This window comes from Macaca fascicularis, chromosome 20, assembly GCF_037993035.2.
Source record: "Macaca fascicularis isolate 582-1 chromosome 20, T2T-MFA8v1.1".
NCBI lineage: Eukaryota > Metazoa > Chordata > Mammalia > Primates > Cercopithecidae > Macaca > Macaca fascicularis.
This window is the reverse complement of record NC_088394.1, coordinates 51,595,535-51,604,020: the sequence shown is the minus strand read 5'-3', so window position 1 is coordinate 51,604,020 and position 8,486 is coordinate 51,595,535.

Genomic DNA, 8,486 nt, shown 5'->3' with positions numbered 1-8,486 from the left:
ACTGACTATTTTTCTGGAGCACTCAGGGCTTATTTTAAATTCTAAATGACCTGAATTCTAAGGATCCCAGAAAGAAACCGATTGAACAGTCAAATTAGGGTAACTTATGGGGGATTTCAAAAAGGGTCTACTTCATAAAGATGTGTGCAAGATCCAGGGAAACCACATGGGATACAGTACTCTGGGACTAGTAACAGTGAAGGCCATTACTACCTTTAGGCCAGAAGGAGGAAGTGGTTATCAGAATTCTGATAGGACAGTAACATTTCATTTCCTTGAAATGAGCTGTGATCTTCAGCAAAGGGATGTAGTCAGTATAAGAACACTATAGGGAAAAATTAGGGTGATAAGTATTCTGACTTCATCCTCTTGCCATCCTCTGATCTCCTGCTAGGTCTCCACATGGGCTGAAACCAATAGGACATAAGAGAGCAAGGAAAATATTGCCTAAATGGCCTCCCGAGACTGAAAGCAGGCTGAGTATAATGGCAAATTACATACAGAGAAACAATAATAAAAATGACAGCTAACTTCGTATGCAAAACAATAGAAGCCAGAAGACAATGGAAATGGTATATTTAAAGTAGTGCCAAAAAGCCCTCCCAATCCAGAATTTTATATTTAGTAAAACTATGCTTCAGAATTAATGATTGAATAAAGAAATTTTCAAATCAACAAAGACAGAGACTTTCTCACATGCAGAACTGCATTACAAAACATGTTAAATGAAGTTCTGGAGGCTGAAGCGAAATGACAGTAGATGGTGACTCAAATCTATAGGAAGGAATAAAGAACATGAGTAATAGTAAATAACTCGATAAATATAAAAGTCTGCATTTATTTTTTCCTCTAAATTTATTTAAAAGAAGTGTGACTTATTTTATTTTATTGAAGAAAAAACTAATCTGCTTATTGGCAACATAGTGTTTGGGAAGAAAACTTCAGGTTTAGAAACTCTAAGGACAAAGAACAGTGGGCACTAATGTGCATATGGAATGCTAGGCCAATATCCAAATGGAAAAGTAGGATCCCTCAATCATGGACTGAAATGCAGAGACCCACACTGATCTGAAGGCAGTTATGATTTCCAAATTAAACAAGTATATGACATGATTCTTTGCACCAAAAATTATAAAGAGTTGCTACACTTGTAATAATGTAGGTATATACGTGATAACAATTGCACAAATAATTAGAGTTATAAATGGAACTATAATGTTGAGAGTTCCTATATTGTACATGAATTATTGCAATACTGAGATTTTGATAAGTTGTATAATGTAAGCCCTACAGCAATCACCAAAGAATAATACAAAGAGGAATAGATAAAAATCCAATAGATGAGTTAAAATGAATCTTAAAGGCCATTCATTTAATCTAAATAAAGAAAAAATACACAAGAAAGAAAAGATGGCAAAATGGTATATTTTGTGTCAATAATTATAATAAATGTAAATAAACTAAGCACTCAAAAGGCAGAGAATGTCAATACTTGATACAAAAGCAAGACCCACTTATAGGATATCTAGAAAAGATATTCTTTAAATATATGGACATAAATAGGGTGAAAGTAAATGGTTTTTTGTGTTGGAGTCTAGTTCAGGAGCTCAGTCTAAAACAATGGCCTCCCACAAATTTTATTTAACATTTCCTAAATAAGCAATTAAATTTATGCATTTTTCTCTAAGCACTACTTTCATTGCTTTCCACAAATTTTGTATTTGCATTGTCATTCAGTTTCAAATATTTTCTAATTCCTCTTTTAATTTTCTCTTTGACTTTTGGCTTGTTTTGAAGTTAATTGTTTAACTGTAGAATAGTTGGAGTCACTTGTGTTGAGTACCACATAATCAAACTGAAATGTTAAAGAAGCAGGAAAATCTTCAAACAGACCAGTTATTTCTAAAAATAGGAGATTCACAGCAACCAATCAGAAAGACCAGTTAACCTGAGCTGGTATGATAATGAAATCCCTTGCTTTAACCTTTCCAAGGAAAGTTGCATGGAAGTAACCTGATTTTTACCAATTTGCCTTTTGTACTGCTCTGTTTCTTTGTTCCTGCTCAACCTACTTTATGAAAATAATCATTCAGCCATATTCAACAGAGCAATTTTCTATTTTTTTTTTAATAGATGGGGTGCTTCCTGATTCAGGAATCACTAATAAAAGACAGTTAGATCTTTAAACTCAATTCATTGAAATTTTGTTTTTGGCAGAAATGAAATAATGCTTAAAATTAATTATCTTAAAATCCATGTTAAGTGGCTAGAAAAAATATGAGCAAATGAAAACCAAAACTTGAAGAAAGGTAATAAGAAAGATAAGAACACAAATCTATTGAAAAGAAAATAAGCAACAGTTATAATTCATAAAGTATAAGATATACTTTATAAATGTCAGCAATAAGAGAGAGGCTACCACTTAGATTCTGCAGATATCAAAGGAATAACACAGGAATACTATGAGCAACTTTATTGCAATAAAATAAAAAGCTTGGATGAAATAAACAAATTCCTTGAAAATCACAACCTATAAAATTAAAAATGATGACACCATCAAATGTTGGTAAGACTGTAGAGTGATCATGGCTCTTATCCATTGCTGATGGGAATGTAAATTGGCAAAGCTATTTTAGTTTCTTATAAAGGTAAACCTACAGTCACTTAATGACCTATCGATATTTCTAGGTATTTGCTCTAGAGAAGTATAAATGGAGGTCCACAAACACACGTGCACCCAACACAGGAGTGCCCAGGTTCACAAAACAAGTTCTTAGAGACCTACAAAGAGACTTAGACTACCACACAATAATAAGTTGGTACTGGTAGTATTAGATAGATCACTGAGACAGAAAATTAATAAAGATATTAAGGTCCTGAACTCAACATTGGACCAAAGGGATCTGATAGACATCTACAGAACCCTCTATGCAAAAACAACAGAATATACATTCTTCTCATCACCACATGGCACATACTCTAATATCAACCACACTATCAGATATAAAACAATCCTCAACAAATGCAAAAGAACTGAAATCATACCAAGCACACTGTCAGACCACAGCACAGTAAAAATAGAAATCAATAATTTAAAAATCAGTCAAAATTATTCAGTTACATAGAAATTAAACAACATACTCCTAAATGACTGTAGGGTAAATAATGAAATTAAGGGAGAAATCAAGATGTTCTTTGAAACTAATGAGAACAAAGATGCAACATACCAGAATCTCTGGGACACAGCTAAACGCAGTATTAAGAGGAAAATTTAGGCCGGGTGCGGTGGCTCACACCTGTAATCCCAGCACTTTGGGAGGCCGAGGCGGGTGGATCATGAGGTCAGGAGATTGGGACCATCCTGGCCAACACGGTGAAACCCCCTGTCTACTAAAAATACAAAAATTAGCTGGGTGTGGTAGTGTGTGCCTGTAGTCCCAGCTACTCAGGAGGCTAAGGCAAGAAAATCGCTTGAACCCAGGAGGCAGAGGTTGCAGTGAGCCAAGATCACACCAATACACTCCAGCTTGGGTGACAGAGGGAGACTCCATCTCGAGAGACAGAGAGAGAGAAAAAAAAGGAAAATTTATAGCACTAAATGCCCACATCAAAAAGTTAGAAAGATCTCAAATTAACAACCTAACATTACCATTATGACTAAAAGAAATGGAGAAAGAAGATCAAACCAACCCCAAAGCTAGCAGAAGGCAAGAAAACACCAAAATCAGAGCTGAAATGAAGGAGACCAAGACACGAAAAACCATTTAAAAGATAAACAAATCCAGGAATTTGTTTTTGGGAAAACAAAATAGTAAGATAGATAGGCTGACAGCTAGGCTAATAAAGACAAAAAGAGAGAAGATCCAAATAAACACAATCGGAAATGACAAAGGGGAATATTACCACTGACCCCACAGAAATGCAAGTAATCATTAGAGACTACTATGAACACCTCTATGCACACAAACTAGAAAACCTAGAAGAGATGGATAAGTTTTTGGACACATACACCCTCCCAAAACTGAACCATGAAGAAACTGATTCCCTACACATGTCAGTAATGAAATCTGAAATGGAATCAGTAATAAATAGCCTACCAACCAAAAAAAGCCCAGGACCAGACAGATTCACTGCTGAATTCTACCAGATGCACAAAGAAGAGCGGGTACCATTCCTACTGAAACTATTCAAACAAATTGAGGAGGAGGGATTCCTCCCCAACTCATTCTATGAGGCCAGCATCATCCTAATACCAAAACCTGGCAGAGACACAAGAAAAAAAAAAGAAAATTTCAAGCCAATATCCTTGATGAATATTGATGCAAAAATCCTCAACAAAATACTGGCAAACTGAATCTGGCAGCACATCAAAAAGTGAATCCACCACAATCAAGTAGGCTTTATCCCTGGGATGCAAACTTGGTTCAACATATGCAAATCAATAAATGTGACTCATCATATAAACAACACTAAGGACAAAAATTATAAGACTATTTCAATAGATGCAGAAAAGACTTTCGACAAAATTCAACACTTCTTCATGTTATAAACCCTCAATAAACTAGGTATTGAAGGAACATACCTCAAAATAATAAGAGCCGTGTATGACAAATCCACAGCCAACATCATACTGAATGAACAAAAGCTGGAAGCGTTCCCCTGAAAAACTGGCAGAAGACAAGAATGTCCTCTCTCACCACTCCTATTCAACATAGTATTGGAAGTCCTGGCCAGAGCAATCAGGCAAGAGAAAGAAATAAAAGCCATGCAGATAGGATGAGAGGAAGTCAAATGATCCCTGTTTGCTGATGATATAATTCTACGTATAGAAAATCCCATAGCCTTGGCCCAAAAGTTCCTTCAGCTGATAAGCAACTTCAGCAAAGTTTCAGGATACAAAATTAACATACAAAAACTTCCTACACACCAACAGCAGCCAAACTGAGAGCCAAATCAGAAACACAATCCCATTCGCAATTACAACAAAATGCATAAAATACCTATGAATACAGCTAACCGGAGAAGTGAAAGATCTCTACGATGAAAATTACAGAACACTGCTCAAAGAAATCAGAGATGACACAAACAAATGGAAAAACATTTAATGCTCATGGATCAAAATAATCAATATCATTAAAATGGCCACATTGCCCAAAGCAATATACAAATTTAATATTATTCCTATCAAACTTCAATGACATTCTTCACAGAATAAGATAAAGCTATTCTAAAATTCTTATGAAACCAAAAAAAGAGCATGAATAGCCAAGGCAATCATAAATAAAAAGGACAAAACTGGAGGCACATTACCTGACTTCAAAGTATGCTGCAAGACTACAGTAATGAAAACAACATGGCACTGGTACAAAAATAGACACATAGACCAATGGAACAGAGTAGGAAGTCCAGAACTAAAGCCACACACCTACAACCATCTGATCTTTGACAAAGCTGACAAAAACAAGCAACAGGGAAAGGACTCCCTGTTCAATAAATGATGCTGGGATAACTGGCTAGCCATATGTAGAAGATTGGAACTGGACCCCTTCCTTACACCATCTACAAAAAACAATGCAAGGTGGATTAAAGACTTAAATGTAAAACCCAAAACTATAAAAACCCTGTAAGATAAGAAGTTAGGTGATACCGTCTGGACATAGGAACCGGCAAAGATTTCATGACGAAAATACCTAAAGCAATCACAAAAAAGCAAAAATTGACAAATGGGATACAATTAAACTTAAGAGCTTCTGCACAGCAAAGGAAACTATTAACAGAGCAAATAGACAACCTACAGAATAGGAGAAAATATTTGCAAACTATGCATCTGACAAAGGTCTAATATTGAGCATCTATAAGGAACTTACACAAATTTGCAAGAAGAAAAACAAGCAACTCCATTAAAAAGTGAGCGAAGGAAATGAGCAGACACTTCTCAAAAGAAGACATACATGCAGCCAACAAGCATATGAAAAAAAGTTCAACATCACTGATCATTAGAGAAATGCAAATCAAAATCACAATGAGATACCATCTCACACCAGTCAGAATGACTATTATTAAAAAGTCAAAAACTAACAGAAACTGGCAAGGTTGCAGAGAAAAATGAACACATGTACACTGTTGATAGGAGTGTAAATTAGTTCAGCCATTGTAGAAAGCAGTGTAGCAATTCCTCAAAGATCTAAAAACAGTGCTACCATTCAACCCAGCAATCCCATTACTATGTATATACCCAAAGGAATATAAATCATACCATAAAGACATGCACGTGTATGTTCATTGCAGCACTATTCACAATAGCAAAGATTATTAAAGGTAGATGGGATAATGAAAATGTGGTACACATACAACATGGAATACTACGCAGCCATAGAAAAGAATGAGATCATGTCCTTTGCACGAAAATTAATGGAGCTGAAAGCCATCATCCTGAGCAAATTAACGCAGGAACAGAAAACCAAATACTGCATGTTCTCACGTGTAAGTGGGAGCTAAATGATGAGAACACGTGGACACAAAGAGGGGAACAACAGACCTGGGGCCTGCTTCAGGGTGGAGGGCAGAAGGAGGAAAGGATCAGAAAAAATAACTATTGGCCACTAGATTTAGTACCTGAGTGACGGAGTAATCTGTACAACAAACCCCAGTGACACGAGTTTACCTATATAATAAACCTACACATGTACCCCTGAATCTAAAACAAAAGTTAAAAGAAAACACTTGTACATGAATGTTCAAAACAGATTCTCTGAATACTCTTATTCATAATAGGAAAAACTCAAAACAATTCAAATATCTATCATTAGGAAAACAGATAAACAAACTGAGATATATTCGTACAATATAATCCTACTCTGCAATAGTATTCATCAACATAGGTGAATCTCATAGATAATGCGAAGGAAGCTGGACACCAAAGGGTGCATATTTTATGTACTTAAAGCATGTACTGTATAATTTCATTTATATGAATTTCTAGAACAGGCAAAGCTAATTTGTAATGATAGAAATTAAAACAGTAGTTGTCTCTGTGGTGATGAGGATTATTGGCTGCAAATAGACTTTATGGAACTTTTTGAAATAAGAGTGTGGTTTACATGAGTGTTTCCAGATAGATTTTTGCATTCCATTGTTTACATATTTTAATTAAAATAGCTACAAAAATAACAAAAATGCATGAACAAACTTTTCTCAGTCAGAAGTTTTATAATATTCCCTCTTCTTTGTGTATTTCCATTTCACAAGTTTTTGCTTTAAAATCTTTTATTTATCACCCTATCACGATATTCTTAGTTTTTGTGTAAATTAAGGCCATAAGCATTAAAATGTCTTCTGTATTGAATGTGTTGAATGGAATGTATTATATATTTTACTACTATCAAATACAAAAGCAAACTTTCATTGGAAGTGCATCTTTTTATGAGATGAGCAGGATTTCTTTCTAATTAGTTCATGCATCTGTTCATGAACATTGCTTATTGCTAAAAGGTCATGGTTTATCATTAGTACTATTCCTATTTTCATTTTTATAGATAAAAGCCCTGAAAAAAATCATTGAAATATATAAAAGATGGGAATGGAAGAGTGTGTTATAAAAAATTTATTTGAATTACATTTATTTGCCAAAAATCATATAGTGATCAATTATCACAGATTATTTGTAGTTATTCACCAGTTCATGAGTTGAGTAGTCCTCCTCCAATTTTGTTGAAAACAATGAAAACCACCTGATTTACAAAAGTATTTGTTACCCAATTATTTGCCGATTATATTTTCCCACCTGTCACTATTTCAAATTGTTCCTTTGTTTCATGCTCAGGAAATTCTGACACCCCTGGATTAAAATATGACCTTAAGAGTCAGAATAGATGAGAAATATACCTTTTTCTCTGTAAAATATAGGAAATGTAAATGTAAAAGGAGTCTCCTTTGAAGCAAAGCAGATTAATTTTAAGAGGTCATTCTCCTTCTTATCTCTCCACCCCAACAAACTACATTGCTGTGAGTTTCATGAATAAACATTGCTTGTTCCTGAATATTTTGTTTCATCTGAAGAATGTGTTTCATAGTGTTGGCTTATGATTTTAAAAAAATATTTCTCAATATGTGGTAGTGCCCATTTTTAGATACTTAAAATTGTTTTTCTCTTAATTCATTTTTCTAGAAGTTTTTAAAGCTGATCTTTTTATTTTGAGATAACTATAGATTCACAAGCAGTTGTAAGAAATAACACAGAGAGATCCTGTGCATCCTTTATCCAGTTTCTCCGGTGGTAACATCTTGCAAAACTACAGTACAATATTACCACCAGATGACATTGATATAGTCAAGATACAGCACATTTCCATCACCAGGAGGGAGGAGTCCTCATTTTGTTTGTTATAGCCACTGCCACTTCCAACCCACTCCCATCCACACTACCCACCTTAGTCTCTGGAAACCACTAATTGGTTCTCCATTTCTGTAATTTTGTCATTTCAATA